A 21840-nucleotide genomic window follows, 5' to 3' on the forward strand; every position below is an offset into this window, starting at 1 on the left:
CGGTTTTACAGATGTGGAGCATGATGGGGGGGGGGGGATATTAGCGTTACGTGTGTGAGGTTATTAGGGATGCTGGTTGGGGTTGGGGTTAGGGTATCCAAAGATTAGGGTTGTGGGTGCGGGAAATTAGGGTAGTAAGTGAGTTAGGGTATCAAAAGATTACGGTGGGTGGTATTAGGGTTCGGGTATCCTAAGATTAGGGCTGGAAGTATCGTATCACTCACCCCAATCCTAATAAACGCTACCCGTAACCCTAATCCACCTTCAACCCTACCCAGCAAACACCCGATATCCCATGGATTTACTGGTATGTCCACAATTGTTCCAACTCGTCCCACCTCCCAAGGTTAGTTACTGAGGACTTGCTCAGTTTGTCACAAATTGGACGTCCAGTTATGTAACTCCAGGTGACTTCCGGTGGAAGAAATTTTTAGAATCTTCCTATTCCCGTCACCAATGAATATTCCAAAGGATGTCATGGTAGTCAGTCACCTGGATGCCACGTACATGGGAGTTCATCAGGATACCCCTACTTGGATATCGTTTTCATGGAGTCCAGCTGGCTTGTTCAAAATAAAGACTCTCTCTCTCTCTCTCTCTCTGTTCAAAATGGCATGTTATCCTTATTCATCCCCACGTGGGATGCACATGCACATCTCGCGGACGAAATCGTAAGACATATAGGCTATATAGCCATTTATTGGTGTACTGTTTTTTTAAAATATATCGCAATCCTGCTTTGTATTGATTTAATGAAATTGTTAATAAGCTGAACTATAGGCCTAAAGAGGCATATAGCAGGACCCAGGCGTGCACCTGCACCTGCACAACTGCACAGTGCACATCATGGCGAAATAAGTGTTCTGAATATGTATACTATCCCAATATGGTGAAATACAAGAACAAATGTGAGCATCAAGGTGAAATTGTGATGCATGTGGCGGCATCACAACGTGATTCAGTAAGCATGATACGCCATGACCAATTGACCATTCGTAGCACACAACACGTCAAGTCTGGTATCTCAACAATCGCGGCCCAGACAGCCTTCTTCCTTCTCCGTCACGTGATACCTGCTCAGTGCAGCGCGACGGCGCGTGCTTCTGGCATTTGAATCTGAGTTGATGTCTGTGTGACTGATGCGACGAGTTTCTTAGAGATAATGGACGCAGACAAAACAGTCATTAGTCATTGATTAGATTGAGAAGCTGTACGAAGCGAAAGCTGAAGACTTGCTGTCTGTTGTTAGTGTTGTTGATTCAGAAACTCTACCCGAACCGCTCCGACAGTGAAACAGTTTGAAATGGTAAGAGTTCTAATTAATAATGATATAGAATGATGCGTAAATAGACTTAACCACCGTATACACTTCTTGTGAGCGTAATTTAGCTTCTCCTTTTTCGTTGATAGTTTGTGTTCAATATCGATATATGGTAGAACACTCATTGTTTGTTAAGCCTCGTTATTTCTTGGAATGCAGATACGCCATACTGTGAAGTGTGAACACGCTGCAGTATGATTGAAACGCCATAAACACCTATTTGCTGATTCATTTCAATAGCAATGTTATGCTGGTCGGTAGACTGAATGTTCCTCAAGATAGTGATAAAAATATCTCATGTATTTGCGCGGTCATACCATAGTAATTTATGTAATAAGGCATTTATATATTACTTGATCACTGGCTAACTCTATATGGATTGTACTAGTTTGGTTGCGCCTGAGACTGATTGCCGCCATTGTGAATTATTCCCAATTAACAACTCTTGCTGAAAGTATATTCTGCTGACTTTTCCTTCAAAAACCTGATAAAATGAGTACATTTGATGAAAAGTATGTCCCAATACAACCTATATGAGTAATTGATTATGAACAAGTGCAAGTTATACTTTGATAGGATACCATGATTGATTATTATGTAGTTCATTATTAATGACTATGCCCTATGCCCCTTTGTAGTACATGATACGCTCTTGCCGTGGCCAAATTCACCCTGTATATATAGCCGCACCCCAGACTGGAATCGGTGGTTGTTTTCGACAACATGTTGTGCGTGACAGACACATTTCTCGCGTGATTGAAAAATTTCATTCGCGTGGCGGAAATATTTTTCGCTCTGATTCGATACTGAATTACTTGTTAACAACAATATGTGCTGAAATAGACCTGGTATACACCGGACTAAAGTTACACCGTATATTCGCTGTTGCGCAAATGCCACGGTTGCTTGCGTTCATTGTAAAGCGTAAGCGCCTTATTCTGCATCTGGACTATGATATCGCTTTGTGACGTCAGCATAATTCATTAATCGGCGTGATCAGATATAAATGCTCGCGTGACAACTGATGTTAATATACAAGCATATTGTCTAAACGTGATAGAAGGCATTATTTAAGATTATGTTGACTCCCTCTTCAGGTTGAGGAAATGCATGTGCCGCAATCAAACCCTCAACTCAGAGCCGCGGTCTGGCCTATATCGCCCAGCGAATCTCGGCTATCAAAATGAATTATCGAATTACCATTGATGACGTAATCATATTCTGGGTGATTCACAGTAGCCAATATTCTCGCCAACAGTAACCTGATAGTTGATCAGTGTGTAAATGTACTATAGGCAGCATGCTTGCACCCGCATCGGTTTGTTTTTGTTTTTCGTACTGTCAGATGACTTGAATACAACCATTCTGATTTTTTACCTAGATATCAGCAATGTCCGCCGTTGGTGATGAGCACGTCAAGCAGACTGCACGAAGAATGCATTATAAAGTGGGTAGTGTACTGTCAACATAATGAAGTACTAAAATACAGCATGGGCTTCAACTCGACAAAAAAGTGCACGGAACAAGTGGTGCCCGTATAATATCATTTTCTGTAAGTTGAATGGTAGGCCTACCTATCATATGCGAAAATCAATGTTCAAAATCAGAATCTATTTTCAGGCACCGGATGCGAAATCCATTCATCAACAATGCGAAGTGTGGCGCCAGACCCAGGCATGAAAGTTGGAGAGCAAACGATGGTAAAATAAATAGCTTGGATACAATTTGCAAAAACCGAAGGTGGTTAAAGAATTTAGTGTTGGTACTCAATCAGTCGTAGCATCATATCATACATTTCTGCTCAAGTTCAAGTAGCAGTAGTGAGCGATTGCTCAAGTGGAAATAGAAAATTGAGAAAATTGCACGAGCATCAAGAAGTAGATTAGCCTGAATTGTGGAATTCTTTAGAGTGTAATCGTAAGTGGCCATTTCCGAATATAGGTATAGTCAAGGTGAAAGTAATATCCTAAATTTCTGTTGAAACTACAAGCGGAAATAAAAAATTGCGTTGATAAGTCTTCAAGAAATTTTGAGAAGTAAATTTGGTCAAGGTTTTACCATGATCTTGCCACGAAATCGTGACTATTTCTGAATATAGGCAGTCAACGTATATCCATGTTGACTAGCGCGTATCTTTATGTTGAAGATGATCAGCACTGGAACCCAAGCAAAGCATCAAATTTCTAATCGAGTGTATGTAGAGATCTATAAGGCATGTAAAAGCTGCTTCCAGTACAAGCAGAAAATTGAGTTCAAAAGAAATCTTGTTATTTGTTTCATAGAGTAGACTTGATCTCGGTCAGGAGTAGCCAACCCGTGGCTCGCGAGAAGGTTTTCAGTGGCCCGCGAGTTGATTATCGAAATAAATTGGAATATCAAAAAATAAATTAGGCAGGTAATTTATTGTGAGCTTGCAAGACCAACGAAAATTTTTATTGTCCTAACCGCAAACTTTGAGATGTTGATGACGAAAATATCAGTTCCGACGCATTGGCGTAGCCAGGGGCCATCCACATTTTCGTATATGAACATAAAGTAGAATATTTTGTCGCAGATTTATTTGACTTGATATTTTTCTTAGCTCTTCGCGCGATTTATTGTCACTCGATTTCTAGCTTTTATAGTATTGTTTCCCTCTCATGAAAATTAAATATGCGCCCAATCTACGGAATTGAGCTCAACTATATTCGCAATTATGTGAGAACTTGTTGTCCTACATGCGACTTCGCGCCTGCACTCGCTGAAAAATAGTCGTTGATGAAACCTTTGCGCAAAATGATAGACACATGTTCACTGAAATCTTCGATTATTCGTGTCTTGGTCAATTAAGCCCTGCGGTACACAGATCTGGTCAATTGAGCCCAGCGGTATACAGAGGTGACCCACAATATATGCAACATTATTATTGCCAGAATTCATTCATTAACTTTAAAAAAATTTCGCGATTTCGGATCATATAGGTTCTATTCTAGCTGCACCTATATTCACAAACAATGGAATTGTCAATAATATGGTGATTTGGCGGCAAAATACTGTAAAAATCAATAAAACAGTAGCTCTTCTAACTAGAGCCCGACCGATATTGGATTTCTGAGCCGATACCGATAACACCGATATCCAGTACCTCCACCGATAACCTCGATATATTCAGCCGATATTCAAAATGTATGGAATCTAGCTCAAGGCCCATATTTAACACCTCAGAGCATTTATTTCAACAACTTTACAGCCATTGATATGCTTGAACATGAAATAAATGATCTAGGGGCTATAAAAATATATCAAAAGCACCAATCCAGCAGTTGCAGATTACAGTTCACGAAGCACAATTTCTCGGCGCTTTCTCCAAGGAGTGAACTTCTGTGGTCTTTCATAAATGATGTATATAGTACTAAACACAGTGAGCAGTCTTTCACTTGGTACCTAGTGGCACAGCAAGGATTGGAAATCTTTCTTCATTTCGGTTCCACCGCTCCCTTGCAGGGGATCTTTCCTTCAATGGTTTCACCAAATATTGATATTCTTCTGGCAGAGCACCTGGAGCCTTCAGCACATCATCAACAAATAGCTGAAGAGAAAGTTGAAAGCAACTCAAATTGTCCATGTCTGCAACTGCTCCACCCATCCCCCTTGGGCCTTGACCATGACCAGCATTTCAACAATCAATTGATCAATATTTTACGCTCTCTTGTCAGAATTGGCCAATGTCATCATGGAATCAAAAATGTTCGGATCTGTTATTGGCTTTACTCCACCTTTGCTTGATTTTCTTGCCCTCTATGCTCGCATATTTCCTATCATGGTGGCCCCGCAGGTCTCAGCCCTCAGTCAGAGTGTCAGACGACTTCATACATTACTGGTATAATTAGCTCTGTTGGTACCGAACCAATAGCACTATCTTCAGAGAAACGTTTCGACGCGACGCTTTTCTCTATCATCACGAGGGCCAGTCCAGCATGATTGAAGTTCTCATTTCTCTTACTGATTGAAATCTTCTGCAGACAAGAGACTCCCACGAAGGGGATTCCCACGAAGTCAGCGGGGCATAACGGTGATTAGTTATCTACAATATTTTTCAGATAGGAACGCCTACTGCCCTCTATGCAGCATGCACTATATGCAGCTTGGCCATTTATTTTTATAATTTACCACCCTCACGTCTTCTATCGACTTCTCTGACTCCCTGCCACCATGTTGTGACGTCACGAAAAAGGCCGATATTTTTTACCTTCAATGGTCGATACCGATATTTCTCTCCAAGCGTGATATCGACTCGATATTATCGGCGAGCCGATAATCGGTCGGGCTCTACTTCTAACAATGATGTAAGTCGGTATTTTTCTATGCTACCTATAATTTACTCGAACACTGCGGCAAACCTGGGTATGTGTTGAGGTAGACAAAGTATGTTGCTGTAAACGCGAACATTGAAATTTTCTTCATCGTCTTAAATAGTGATTCAGGTTTCCCTCAAGGCCAGGGATCATTTGAGTCTTTTGTGATGCACTAGTGCAGGGCCGGACAACCCGTGGCCCGCGAGGTAATTTCCGAACTTGGTAATGTTATAAAAAAAAATGAATTCCACAGATTGTGAACTTGCAAGGCCAACCAAATATTTGATTAGTCTCGCCGCAACACTTGAGATGTGATGACTAAAATATCAGTTACGACGCATTGGCATTTCCATGAGCCGCACTTTGGTAGATCTTCGTACACTACAAAGCAGAATAATTTGCGATAAATTTATGAAAAGTAAATATTTTCTACACGCTTCGCGCAACATGTGGTCATTCGATTTCTTGCTTTTAATATTGTTACCCCTTTTTGAAAATGAATGAACGTCTAATGTATCAGATTGAGTCTAACTATATTCTCGATTACGAGACAAAGTGTCGTTCAACATATGCGACCTAGCGTTTGCGCTCGCAGAAAGACCGTCGACTATGAAACCTAGGCACAAAATAATTGATGCATGTGGGTCGAAGCTTTCGAAATTGATATGTCCAGGCGCTGAATAGTCCAGTCCTGGCAAACTGAGCCCAGCGATATACTGCAGGCCCGCAATATAGTCAAGTGACAATATTATTGAGCTATGAACTTCGAAAACTTTTCGCGCGGCTAGTGGCCCGCGCAATATTTCGGCGTTCGAATGTGGCCCTTTGGCTGAAAAGGTTGGTCAGCCCTGCACTAGTGCGACCACAGATATTGTAATTATATTTTTGTGAAACTATTGTCTTCACCATGTAACTTGCATGTATCAGTTCCGTTTTGGCGTTTGTGCTTCTGTTTTTGGTAATTTTTTCATAGAACTCGGAACGCAATATGCATTTTTTCCGCACTCCATATTTGCAGTGTTGAGGGATTATTTATGGAAGTATTTCTTACGGAAATTTCAAACGTTGCATTGCATCAAACAAGCACTGTTCAATCTATGCAGAATTGCTGGGCGGTCTGCATGTTTGACAGCCCTGATGTAATGGAATTTGGCTTCTTGCCAACATGGGTAGTCGAAGTAAAAGTAGTCAGTACTGCTCAAGTAATACATGATTTCTAGTGAAGTATATGTAGTGGTTTACAAGACATGTTAAACCTACCTCAAGGAAGCCGTTAGTGTGATGTCGTAAATTTGGTCGAGGTGTCGCTTGATTTTTGCATATAACCGTAAGTGGCATTTAACAAATTGAAGTATTCAACGTTGGGACTCTAGTGGAAGTAGAAGTAACAGGAATTTATACTGGAGTATGTAATGATTTACGAAGTATGTTAAAACTACTCCAAGTTGAAATTGAAGTTGAAAGGTACTCGAGTTGTTTAAAAATGGTAGATTTGGTTGTAATGTTTCATTCTTTTACCATGTAATGGTGCGAACATGGGTAGCGAAAGTAAAAAGTAGCCGTTTTTGGTACTTGAGCTGAAGTAGAAGTAACATCATAAATTTCAACTGAAGTAGAAGTAGCAATTTTCAAGGTATGTCAAGATTATTTCAAGTGGAAGTAGAAATATAAGTTGATAAGTACTCGAGAAGTGGTCTTCGTCGAACAGGAGTTAGTTCTCAAGCAGACATGTACCGGTAAGTAACGTAAATCTGTAGTGAAGCATATGTAGCACTTTCCAAGGCGTTGTATAACTACTTCGAGCAGAAATAGGCAACATACGGAATTCACTGACATTGCTGTATATATTTCAGCCACAAGCGCCGAGAAGAAACGTTTTGGTGCAGCCACTTGTGATTGACGAAGAAAAAGAATAGGCACTCGACATCCGCAAACGGTGCATTGATTTAATTCTTGCAGAGTTGAATTTTTACGGAACGCTTTTTGTAATGCTCGTTTTAAATTGTTGCGGTTACTTTATTCCTGCGATACCATTCTTTCATTTCATCAATCTTTTGCACATGGAATGTTCCATTAGCTTCGAGTTGTCCCAACAGTTGCTGTGTCTTATATTCCTGTGACACCTTTTTTGTATATAATGCCTTTTTACTTTGACTATTTGTCATTAGTTTGAGTGGTATTAGCAGTTGCTGTTTGCTAAACTACTGTGACACATTTTCTGTGATTGCTTGTCGCAGTATGATTTTTTACTTCAGCCTTGACTGTGTTTGTCGCAGTATGATTTTTTACTTCTTACTTCAGCCTTGACTGTGTTAAGTGGTAGTTGTTCTCGCCTTATTTCACTTTTTGTTTCGTAAATTAGATAGTTTTAGTTTCGTTGATAATAACCAATATCGTATTTGTATTTTACCAGTTTCATTCCCCACTCACCCAATATACGCTGTGTGTGAACTGATATGATGTTGTATCCCATGTTGTTAGTCGTGAGGCGTTTAACCAGGTATGGAGTGGAGGTGATAAAGGGGGCGAATGACACTTCCATAGGGAGTGGCGTCATGTCCACAGTACGTCAGGCGTGTCTATAGGGAGTGACGTCATGTCCACAGTACGTCAAGCGTGTCCATAGGAAGTGGCGTCATGTCCACAGTACGTCAGGCGCGTCCATAGGGAACCACGTGACGTCCAGGCTAGGTCAGACGCGTCCATGACGAGTCTCTCCGTGTCCACAGCACGTCATTGCGGACGTACTCAGCGAGTGGACAGGACGTCTCTAGTTGTCGACAAACTCACTCCAGGGAGGTAACGGCCGGATGTCCTGCCAGCTATTCCACCGGAAGTCAACTGGACATCGAGTGTTTGCTGGGTAGTATCCCATCACCCACAACCCTAATCTTGGGATACCCCAACCCTAATATCCCCCACTCCCAAAGCTACAGGAATATCTAGAAGGCCATGATCGCAACATGTATGGTACCAAAATTAATAAACATGTATAATGAACATAATGTCCAGCCTTGTCATTTCTGAATCTCATCTTGAAGTTATCTTGCAAGCAGTGGTTCTCCAGTGTTGGGATGACTCGAGTCAACGTTTTCGTATGACTTGAATTGACTCCAGTCACTTTGCAAACACGACTTGACTAGAGTTGACTTGGCGCTTCAGAAATGTGGATTTACGCGTGACTCGGAGCAAAATCGACGAGTCAATTTCAAGTCATCAAGCAAACGATGTCGATTAAATCACCCTATCTTATATATGTCCGTATTGTTCGCGATACGCCGGTGTCACTTGTGAGAGCAACCTGTCATACACTGGCTGTACGTTTCACTGATCCTCCCTTGTTTCATCACAAATAACTTGACCGCAAACGAAACGATCACAGCTAACGATGTCGTAGTGTAGTAGTAGTAGATTGATCTAATAGCAACGTATCTTTGTTTCCTAGACGACTCAGTGCTTAGATTGCGCAGTACTCACCTTTACCTAACCCTCTTGCATAATTTAATTAGAACGAACACAGTTTATGCTTTGATATTCTCGCGGATGGGTAGATATCATTTTGCTTCAACTTTTCGAGGCCTCGTATCCGATCCTCTATTCTGGGTGATAATAACAGACTGTATCATGTAGCATACAGTTACTCACGTATATTATTAACAGTTATACGTGTGCGTGAGCGATATAACGTCTTTTTGCATGTATATTTAACTTAATATTCGTTATTTGATTCAAGATAAATGGCCAATTAATCCGTCTTTCACCAAGTTTACAAAATGAAATGACTTTGCATCATCACTAACACTTCGAAAGTTCAATTTGACTTGAATCGTGACTTGACTCGAGTCACCTCCAAAAATCAAGTGACTTGACTCGACTCGAGTCAAAATGTGCAATGACTCGAAATGACTCGTGACTCTAAGGTAGTGACTTGATCCCAACACTGTTGTCAACCGGGGGTTCGCGGACAACTAGGGGTCCACGAAGCATTCTCAGGGAGTCCGCGAAACCTCTATAGTTACAAAATGGTAGATAACGTAATTTGTATTTTTTTAGTTACGAAAATCAAGAGGCAGTTTCGCTTCATTACTGGTAAAAGGCAGGACTATCATCAACAGAATGACCGTCTGAGATGAAATATTCTACTTTGCAAACTAATTTTGATTGCTAAATAGACAATAGCCTACTGATACAAACATATGTTTTGTTGGGGATAGGGGATAAAAGAAATAAGTTGGAGAAGTAAGGTCAATCACGTTGACTTCGAAATGATTGCAAAAATTCATTTTCTTCTGTGATATACATAACCAGTAACCACTATTCAACAATAACTTCAAGATGAGCTGCTAGATGACGCTGTTGGGCGTTATATGTTCATTAAAAATTTGTTTCCCAATTTTGGTGCCAATATTTGTTGCGATCATACAGGTCTATCCAAAGATGTTGCCGGAAGCGTTACGCGTTATTATTACATTTGCCACCACCTATATTTGTGGAAACGGTATTTTTGGCACTAGTTCATATCAAATCGAAGGCGCGGATTTTCAAGACACGACCACGTATTTCAAGGAATGACGTTGCAGAATTTGCTTTGAAATATTAAAAGTCTATCCAATTTCTACATAAATTGTAGGATGTTACTTTAAAGAAAATTCATTTTGTTGCTGTTTATCTCTAGTCTAGAGTGAATGTTTGCACAAGAAATGCGACGGTTGCACGATAATTGAGTTGAATTGGAACTAAAATTTCGAGGAGTCCGCGAGGTCCATGGCCGTCCAAAATGGGCACGTGAAGACAACAAGGTTGAGAACCACTGCAATAGAGGTGATATATATAACATGAGAAAATAAATCTGCAGAAGTTGTTGAATCGTGTGTGATCAACTACGAACGGAGGTCTTTTACAATACGACCTCCTTTAGGAGGATTTGTCCTCCTTTTCCAGGAAATTGAAAATGTCCTCCGAGGAAGCCCATGTCCTCGGTTTTGGCAATTCGTCTTCCTTTATAGCTTTTGAGTTGACAGCCAGGCCAGTTGACAGGCAGAACTCAAAAACGCCAGAATTGACACGAAATCTGGGATCTGGACAGTCTAGCGCAGTGGTTCCTAACCTTTTTTCCTCCAGCGCCCCCCACCTCATATTATAAGGACTGTAATAAAGACAATGGTAAGAGGCAGGGTCGTAACAGCACTTCGTTAGCCCCATAAACAACGATCGTCTTGCGCACATATAGTGTTATAAAACAAACTTTTGTGGGCTTCGCCCCTAAGATCCCCGTTGCGTTATTTCGATGGTCAGCAAAGTTTGCGTGGTCTGGTCACCCGAGGCGCCACAATTTTCTATAATGCACGAATGAATATGTGGTAATTGCATATATATGTCGCTATAAACTTTTTATCGTCTCAGCTCACGTAATCAGATTTACCAGTAGCGCTGTTGTATTGGAAAATGAAAGCCATATCATTAATAATTGAACATATTCTGGTGTACCCGTTGGTACAAACTATTCGTTACATGTTGTTATTTTGTTACCTCTTGTCCGTTATATAGTCAAAAGATATTGAAACACATAACCGGATATTAAAATAAAGTAAGCACACGATTCAAAATTGGAATTTCTTCACTGGCAAACTATTTTCTCCGTTGGATGTTACTTGTCCTGTGGGGTGTAGATTGCGACGACATGGTAATTCGGCACCAGTGATTTAAGCACCTACGGTCAATCAGATTAATATACATCGAAATTTACGGTCAACATAAGGGCAATCCTTTTCGGCTAAAATTTTCTCGCTGACGATCTTTTTGACACACTTCTCGGAGTCCCATATTGAACAGAGCTTCACATGTCTTCGTGCGTCGTGGCGTGGTAATGGCCGACGCCGAAATTCTTCTTTTTATTTTCTATAATTATGCGTATTCTTCCGTGGGGGAGTTGGCAAAACATGATGTGTAATTTATGTTCACTCACCGAAATATTTTAGGGCACCCTTCGAGCTCACCGATTAAGGGTTTGGGTTGCAGCAGCTTCGGTCCTGGTAAGAGGTCAAAATCCAGTCGGTCTTTTCGGGACTTTGGTATTGGAAATATTTCGCGCTTTAATCGCGATCGAGGACCAATCGACTATAATAGACTTTAACGCAGAGCGAATGTTTGTAGTTGTATAATTGTATAACTGACTCCAAGATGTATTCTTGACTCCAAGAAGGTTGCGTTTACAATTCGCTGCGTGTTTCTTCTTTCGTTCGACGAACCGGCGTAACCGCGCCACACGGCCTTGCTGGCTGAAGCACCACGAAGCCTGTCTATTGGACACGTATTCGATGGATCACACTGACGAATATATTTGTTTCCGTCTCCACGACTTGTAACTTTTTTGAATCACGTACGACAAAGTAACGGACTTCCAAATCGGCGAAATATCATGAATTGAATGACCGTCTCTCATAGCCACGAGAGAGTACATGCCAAATTGTTATCTACGTTCACACGATAGAATATACGACTTACAAAGGTCTTATCGGGTTCCAGTTCAGATAATTATGTAAGGTTTACCAACTCCTTATCGAATAATATTTAAATGGCGTTATACCAATATACTCCGTTAAATAGACCATATAATAATTGTGTGTGGTATATCCAGGGTCAAATCAAGGTTGTTATAACAACAATCGGGAACGTTCTCGTACCCTGTGGTTCGAACCATCCCGAATTAACTTCTGCGATTGGCAATACGGGGATATTGGTGGTATTGGATTTTGTCTTAGTGCTTTATGTAACTATAAGTAGGGCAACTGAGAATGAGATGCATATAGGCTATCTGCTCACATTGAATTTAGCACTGTACCCAGTTATTAATTTTAACATGAATGTATTCCAAGCAAAGCACTCATATTATATAACGTTCGTGTGAGGTTGTGAACCACGACACTAGATAGTATCATCCTTTATGTCACGATGAAGAAATATTCTGACGATTTAATTTTGTATCTCTCAAATAAAAGTGTGTTTAATTATTCACTTCGCGTGCACAAAGCTTCAAAACTTATTTTGTGTACAAGGGGACTCTCACTCTCAAAATTTATATACAGTGCCCCCTTCTTCGATTTTCAGTTCACACGCTGTGCGCTGCTGGATATAATACCTAATTCGAAACATTTTGTTGAAAATAACCCGAGAAAGCGTGACGGCAGTGTTTAAACGGGAAATTGGCGACCTAAAAGTATGCGCAATTCGTTATACATAAATATATATTTGAACAGCTTCTTTGAGGTACAGAACTTCAATATACAATTGAATAGTATATTCATATTAAAATGAACCCGAATATTTTCGGCTGACACTCGTCAGTGGTAATCGTCAGCAACTAGTAGAGAATTCGAAAGAACAGCTATTCAATTGTATAAATATATATATATATCGACTTTCAATTGAATAAAAGTGCAAAAGAAAACAGGAGACAAAGGAACATCAAGATAATCCGTTTTGGGCCCTTGTCAAGCGCCTCCAGCGTGGGCGGTCGTGGGCGTCATGAATGATAAAAAACCACTACGTTTATGGAAACATATGTAGCAAACATCGTCGCTTAGCACGACCAAAAATTTCGGGATTTGACATGTTCTGTGGAATGTTAATTTGCTCTTAATGCTCATTAAGGATATGTCCTACTACCACATCATCTACTGCGAAGCCATTTTTCTTCAGCGCCCCAGGGGCGCTGGAGGCAAGGTTAAGAACCACTGCTCTAGTGGGTCTTTCGGGAGTCGGACTGAAAAAATGACCTCCGTTTTCTATGTCGATAATCTTGTAAAAAGTGTCTTCTTTGCTGGATGAAGAAATATGATAACCGTAGGCTAGCCTACTAAACATATAGCACTGAATAAAGGTATTAAATTTCAAACTGCGCGTGCGAATTTTCCAACTTTAACATTGACCTTCGGTTCTGGGACGATGATGAATACGCCGTTAGAAATTGTTTCTTTTCGATGAATATTTCATTTATTTCCTATGCTATTCTCATCGATTTCTTATCTAACTTGAGGTCTCAAACGCGACACTGATACGATCGAAACGTTGATATAGACCAAGAATTAAACTTTTCACGGTACGCCTTTGTGGCAAGAAGGGATGGCTAATTCGGTGTAGGCTACCTCAAAATGCTGGTATCAATCTTATTGGAGATGCTGACAAGGGAGTAGCCACCCAGCAAACACTCGATGTCCAGTTGACTTCCGGTGGAATTGCCGGCAGGACATCCGGTAACTTACGGCCGTCACCTCCCTGGAGTGAGTTTGTCGACAACTAGAGACGTCCTGTCTGCCCCCTGAGTACGTCCGCAATGACGTGTTGTGGACATGAAACGACCCCTCATGGACGAGGCTGACCTAGCCTGGACGTCACGTGGTTCCCTATGGACGCGCCTGACGTACTGTGGACGTGACGCCACTCCCTATGGACGCCAGTCCACGTACTGTGGACGTGACGCCACTTTCTATGGACGCCAGTCCACGTACTGTGGACGTGACGCCACTCCCTATGGACGCCAGTCCACGTACTGTGGACGCGACGCCACTTTCTATGGACGCCAGTCCACGTACTGTGGACGTGTTATTCGCCCCTGCTTGAGTCCTCAGGATTACCATCTCAGGACTCCCTGTGAAATACTTCATGATCTCCATGTTTACCTCCTCCACTTTGATACCTGCTCCAACTACATGGAAACCAACATCATATAAGCTCACAAACTGTTTATATTGGGTTACTGGAAAACGACAATTGCAAATTACAAGTAAAACAATAATTAAGGAACTCTTATTATTTAACAAAGTTGAGGATTAAGTGAAAATTCGATCACAAAATTACAAATATATGAAATAAATGTGTCACATGAATTTTGGAAATATCAGCTAGTTCTAACTAACTAACATGACAAACATTCCAATTGAGGTGCATACTAGAAATTTGAAAGAAACGTGTCAGAGGAATTTGACAAAGGACAACTGCAAAGAAAATTAAAAACAGATATAAGCAATCATAAGTAGAAACTACCATTGCAAGACGTAAAACGATGCATCGGCTGCACCGCATCATGTTAAGAGCGCGTATTCGTCTTTGGCAATAAACTCTGGTTGCAGCAACAGGTTTCTTCTCAGTCCTTGTTTTGCCTGAAGCACAGAAAACAATGTCAGCAAATCGTATGTAGATCCACTCTTCATAGCACATGAAATATGTATCAGAACTGCATTATATATTTCCACTGGCATTAATTGTAATATGTCTTGTAAATCGCTACTTCTATTTGTACTTGAGTGAAAATTTATGACGATACTATGACTACTGCGTCTACTTGAGTGTGGAGAGCTTCTGAACTAGCGATACGGAGTATGCAACCAGCCAATCAAATCAACTTGTGGAAACACCCAGGGCTGTAATTGTAATGAGTCGGGTTAGGATTTTCTGATGACTCAGTCATTTTCTCAAAATTCGGAAATGACTCGACTCGAGTCAATCTAGGCTATGTAATGACTCGGACCAAGTCATATGAATCGAGACTCAGACGGCCAAGACCGATATTACATTGTAATTTCGAAAAAGAGTAAAGTAACCACACTATTGGTATTTCGTCTAATGGTAGCGGTACTTGAAAATGCGACCAGAAACCTTTGAAGGTGAAAAAAATCAGTAGCCTATATTATAAATGTGAACCGTTGATATCACTGAACAGAGTTAGAAAAAGTGGATTAAACAAGAATTCAACTGGAAATTGAGCAGTCAACGCAATGGCTTAAACTTGAGTCATAACACCATGACTTAGACTCGGCCCTATACTCGTGGACTTGACTCGGTGGTGAATTGAAAATGACTCGACTTGACTCGAGTCAAAACTATATAAGTGAGATTGACTTGTGACTTGGTTACAACCCTGGAAACATCTAAAGTACATACTTGAGTACTTATCAGAAATTATACTTTCGCATGAATTGGTTTGGACAAGCCTTGTAAATCACTGCTTGTACCGGAGGGGAAATACATGGCGTTATTACTAAGTACTCTATTGATGACACAACAAATACTTCTACTTGAGTGCTGAAAACAACTACGTTTTTGACCATCTCTGTTCAGAAGCATGCACCTACGACTTAGGGTTGTAGCCGAGTCACAAGTCAATCTCAATTTTATAGTTTTGACTCGAGTCAGGTCGAGTCATTTTCAATTCACCACCGAGTCAAGTCCGAGTCCAAGTCATTGTGTTGACCGCTTAGTTTCCAGTTAAAGCCTTGTTAACCCACTTTTTATACCTCTGTTTGGTGATATTGAATGGTTCTCATTCAAAATATAGCCTACTAATTTTCCTCACTTTTACCAGTTTCAGGTCGCATTTTCAAATACAAGTACCAATAGACGAATTCCCAATAGTGTGGTCACTTCACTATACTTCGAAATCGCGACGAAATGTTGGTCTCGACCGTCTCGAGTCATATGACTTGGTTCGAGTCATGCGCAATGAATGGAGTCCAGTCGAGTCAATAAACAGATTGACTCGAGTCGAGTCAAGTCATTTCCGAATTTTGAGAAAATGACTCGAGTTGAGTCAAGTCAAGTCATCAGAAAATCGTGACACGAGTCGAGTCATGACTCGAGTCATTACAACCCTGCTACGACTACATGCAATAAGTCTCGACATTTCGACTATGTCCAGTCCACTTTTTGAAACTTCTCACCCCAGTAGCCTACTTTTTCAGACTTCACTTTCTACTTATATTTGAAAGGTAGTTTGATGTCTTGTAAATCGCTATTGATACTTAAGTACTAACTACGACTACTCTGACCATCTTTGTTTGGAAGTAACCAACTACAATAACTAGGGCTGGCCAGAGTGGCCACAATGATTCGAGTACTTGAATCTGAATTGAGTATCAATTCCAATGATTCGAGTCGAGTAAGTGAAAGTAAGTTTCGAGTACAAATATAGAATCGAAATTCTAATTCTCAGTAAATTATTATATATTTTCAGTTTTCCAAACTATATAATACTTTACCGAGAATTGGAATTTCGATACTATAAATCACTGTGAGGCCTTGAAACTGTGTGTGATGACCTTTATTTCACAGAGTAACCAAGGCTTTTATTAACTGAAAACGAGCACTATACGCAACACAGCTAGGCCAGTACCTATAAGGTACCAAGAAATGACAAATTAGGAGCGAGACAATATATAGAGGAAAAGACAGGTAACCAAGTAATAATTGATGTAACTAAATGTAAAGGACGAGACAATTGCGCACAAGATTCACCACACCGTGATTGGTCGAATCTCAGAATACGAAAAACGTACTGACATAGCTACGCACGTTCGTGTAAATGACACATGTGTTGTCACATAGTACAATGAGCTAGGTATGATCGAAAATTTACCAAACAATCTTCGATGTGATGTAGAACTGGAAATTTTGTCTTGTCATCATTCATAATGTTGTGACGCCATAATGAGATAATCGAATCGAAGCTAAATACTCGATTCAGCATCGAATCACCCGGGTACTCGATTTTGCCCAGCCCTACTGACATCTCGCTAAAAGTATGTAATACCTCCAATAAATATAGTTTTGGAAACTTCTTACATACATACTTGTGTAGGCCTACTTTTCAGAACTTTCCTGTTTCTTTTTGAAGTGATTTTTACAAGCCTTGTGAATCGCTAACTATACTGGAGTAAAAGTTAACAGCGTTGCTACTACTTCTACTCAAGTGCAAACAATGATTACTTTGATCACCCCACCAACTATTGAGTATGCAAAGGTCTGTGGACATACGGGCATGCGACACATGAGCATGCGAGTTAAATTACGGTTAAGGTTAAATTTAAGCTTGGGTTAGGGTAGGGCTTGGGGTCGGGATACATAGCAGTTGATTTCAGTGTTATGTTTCGGGTTAGGGTTAGTTTTGGGATTATGAAGTCACATACTGAAGTAACGCATGCTAAAGTGTTCCATGCTCAACTGTCGTTTTCCATTGTGTCGCATGCTCATATGTCGGGCAATCGTATGCAACACATCGACCAAATCTACTTTTTAAAAGTAATTACTAGAGCATATTTCAGAAGTTGATTTTCGACTTCCATTTCAAATAGATTTGACACACCTTGTAACTTGTGACATCTACGTGTGTATAAATTCATGACATTACTTCAACTTCAGTACATAAGATGATTACTTTGACCAGCTCTGGTTTCCATATAATGTGTTCAACGTTTTTTACCTTCAATTGCTTTCTGACTTTTTCCCGAGCATGGCGCAGCACCGATTTTGTAGAGTAAAAGCAACGCTTGTTCTAGGTGGCAGTAGTTCTTCCAAACGATGTCGGCCCCAGTCTAGAAGGCATTCTTCGTACAGTCTGCTTGACGTTGTTGCCATTAATTGAAGACATTGTCGGTCTGGAAAATTTTAATGATTAGAATAGGTTTAGTGAAGGCATTTGTCAAGAACTCAAGCCGGGTATCCATAACATCCTGTTAAAAAACAAAAACAATGGTGTACAAGCTTGGCTATTCGCACATTCTACTCACTAATCAGTAGGGCTGGGCACATGAGTACTCGAAGCTAAATCAAATATTAATTCGATTATCAGTGAACTTTGGCCATGGTGAATTCGGCCCATAGAACTGAGCCTACGGTAAACTCGGCCTAAACCTGAGCCCCTCCAACCCTAATCTTGGGATACACCGAATTCACCATGTGCGATCTGATCCTTGACGTTCTGCACTCTTCGTCAACATTATACAGCTCCGTACGTCTAATATCACATTTTATACACCCGACATACGATCCCCCCCCCCAGTGGGAATAACATTCACACAACATATCCAGCACCACCAATTCGCCATTGCCTTCAATTAATAATACAATTCACGACATTTATATTAATTGGCATTGACAAGGTCACCATGGGCCCAGTTCACCGAAGGCCGAGTTCAATGGGCCGAATTCACTGGTGACCATTAGTTCTATTGATTCGAGCCAAGTAGATGCCTTTTTCAAGCCTTCTGAAATTATACGCTCTTTGCCACCAAGAGTACAGTTATCCACAAAATATATTTTTGATACCATTTTCCAATGTGGAAGTAGCATACAAAATAGGTATCGGTCGAAAATACACCAAATTATCTGTAATTAAGTGTGATGTAAAACTTGCATGGCATCATTGTATGTTCTCAGTGGAAACATAAAAGATACGTTTTCAACTTTCCATAATACTCATACTGTTACGAGTATAACATCATAATGAGTGATTTTGCCGAGCCCTACTAATCAGAACAGAAGTGATGCGGCCAACCTGAGATATCTATAGAAATGATGCATACCAAAATAGCGATTCAACGAAACAGCGAGTCGTAGAGGTACAATATCAAAATATCATGCAGCAATTTTGAGCACCACTGGCGAAATCCTGATCGGGAACCACCGTCACAGAGTCTATTCGCGCATCATTTATGACACTTTTTTCAGGCTAATAAATCGCTGATTAGCCTAATGAACATGAACAATCATAAATCATCACTCCAACTTACATGATTCAACTTCTTAATCCATGGACAATGCACGACTGCGATGCGTTGCTCAGAAGTTGAAAAGTACTATATAAAATTGCCCGTTCCATATTTAGACTCCTGCTAAAAATGAAGCGGTGTTGTATACGCAGACCCAGGTATGCCCCTGCCTCATCCGCATGAAGAATCCATTTAAAATAAGGGTCAATAGTGTGCTTTCTTATTCATGACAACATGACTATCAGCAATCAGTCTTCCCTAGGGCCCATTTACTTTGTGAATGTCGCTGTCATGTAGGCAATGTTATTGCCGTGCAATATATTTTGTGAATGTCGGCACAATGTCTCCGTGCAATATACTTATCGGAAGGTAATGGGCGAAATATCTAAAGATCAATGTCAACTCAAGGTCCGAGAAGAAGTGAAAATTCAAATGGAATAATTATCTACTTTCACCAATTTTAAACTTTCATAATACATGACGAGGAACGTGCAAGATATCCAATGAGCTAAATGCAATTATAATTTTTGCGACTACTATTTCTTACCAGGGATTTCAAGATATTGTATAGATAAGCTATATGTAAATTATAAGTTATCTTTATATCGCAAGTTATAAGTAAGCATTTTAAGTATGTTGCACGGCGACATTGCAGACAACCTGTCTTCCCCATGAGCATGAACATGTTAAAATCCATGTAGTTTATAATTGGTTTAGCATTGGGGTATTAGGCCTATTAAATTAGGCTGAGGTTAAAGTTGGGTTAACTATTATGATTGTTCCTAGAATATCCTAACATTAAACTAATAATAAAGCCATACATTTTGACATGTTCACCGAAAGCCTCGATTAGTATCAATTGTTATAATGTTGTTGTGGACACACACAACACAAAATGAAAACAAATACGATAATAAATACGCCAGTCAATGGGATGCTAATATTCATTAGCATAGGTGCAACTATAGTTTTCAGCCACAAATTCAGCAATCTCACACTGCGTAAAGGAACATCCTATAATGATTACCAGAGAACCCGGCCCTACCAACTCGGCCCTCGGAGAACCCGGCCCTTGGAGAGCCCGGCCCTCGGTGAATTCCTCGGGAAATTTTGAAATTAAGTGTATTCACCAGTATTAATATGAATTAATAAAGTAATAATGTTATTATCAACTGATTTGTCAATCTTGTAAGGAGGTCAGGGCTTTCAAATTATGTAGCTATATAAACCTAGGCTATAATACATCCATCGATGCTGCAACTGTTTTGCTGCATGGATCTTGCAGTCTTTGGAAATTCTTGTCAAACTTTTCATAGTATATAACGTACACATCAAACAGTAAGTGGATATTACAACAACATGAAACTCACTGTGCAGCAAATCGAACTTCAATGATCGCATATAATTTAATATTATCATGATCATGCTCATCGCTATACTATGTATTACAAGTACTGCATAAGTTTACGATTAGCAGCGGGTCGATTAGTTTCGGTCGTACATGATAAACCGCGGCGCAGACGTGCCACTAGAATCATAGTGAAATTCATGACGGTTATCGCAGTTAATGATGACCGAGGCTGTTCAATAAATATAGCACTCAAATACCAAGCTTCCGTGCTCTCTGCCTTTCCAGTATACTGAAGACAGCGACAATATCAATAATAATCAATAGCACGCACAATCAATCCACGCCGTTAAGTATCCTATTCTAAACCTAACCATTCCTGTGATAAATCCGTCACTCCGCCATTACTACAAAACCTGTTCTTTCAAATTCCAATCGAATCACGCGCGCATGCTCGCCGGACAGAAGAAGGCAATCTTTTGGTTTTATGGTTGAATGAATTTCAAGCAACAAGCGTGCTCGGCTCGACACTCGAGACTCGACAGGTATCGGAAGGCCCATATGCATTTTCGCTGGCCTCTTGCGCAGTGCGGCCTTAATTATCGATATTAGCCGGGCAGACTAAGGCCCGTATTCAAAGAGACGCCTCGAACTCAAACTCAAGGCTTGCTCGACGGAGTAAAGGCGGAGTTCAACTCCATTGGAGTAGCTCCTTGGTATTCAAAGACGTTTTCTAGCTTTGCTCAGTTTCGAGTCTCACTCGACACGTCTGGCATCATTCGCAACTGTGCGCCGTGCGCTCGCTCGGTATGAACTGTTAAGATGCCGGGTTGAAATCCCGGTACGTTTAGCGTAATATATTTGGTGTGCAGTATCACACCGTGAGGACAGTTAGTAGAATCTTTGGTGTGCACGAGACACCGATTCCATATTGGGTTCTGACACTACCACTACGGTATGCTGCACTGAACTATATAACGTATGGCGATTATCGATCAGTCATAAAGTAAAAGCCGGTATGTGGTATATATGGTGGACTTATTCATGTCGCTCTATGATCATTCTGCCGATGCGTAAACGATGGGGTTGGACGGTTGGTGCGTGAGCACTGAGCAATGAACATTGTCAATTCTACATTGATGATTGAACATGAACATAAACAGTTGACCACTCATCGTTGTTACTGTGTACATTTATACCTGTCGATTTAGTTAGATGACAAGCGAACTATACTGTTTGATTTTTTGAGTAGTTCTATAGTTTTCGTTACGGATTTTAAAAACAGATCGTTTAGCG

The 21840-nt window shown here is 40.5% G+C and overlaps 2 long non-coding RNA genes across 2 annotated transcripts; one reads left to right on the forward strand and one right to left on the reverse strand.

Annotated features, from left to right (window-relative positions):
* Nucleotides 1–269: 269 nt before the first annotated feature.
* LOC145447268 (uncharacterized) lies at nt 270–7917 on the forward strand. Its single transcript, XR_013917509.1, has 4 exons — nt 270–1306; nt 2703–2873; nt 2942–3021; nt 7509–7917. It is a non-coding gene; the product is annotated as an uncharacterized LOC145447268 (long non-coding RNA).
* A 6464-nt stretch (nt 7918–14381) lies between these two features.
* Nucleotides 14382–20180, reverse strand: LOC145447274 (uncharacterized). The gene is made up of 3 exons (XR_013917512.1): nt 19218–20180; nt 17909–18083; nt 14382–14813 (listed from the first exon to the last, which is right to left on the reverse strand). It is a non-coding gene; the product is annotated as an uncharacterized LOC145447274 (long non-coding RNA).
* Nucleotides 20181–21840: the final 1660 nt, after the last annotated feature.

Source organism: Botryllus schlosseri, chromosome 1 (assembly GCF_051294905.1).
Source record: "Botryllus schlosseri isolate E-star chromosome 1, Bs_hap1, whole genome shotgun sequence".
Lineage (NCBI taxonomy): Eukaryota > Metazoa > Chordata > Ascidiacea > Stolidobranchia > Styelidae > Botryllus > Botryllus schlosseri.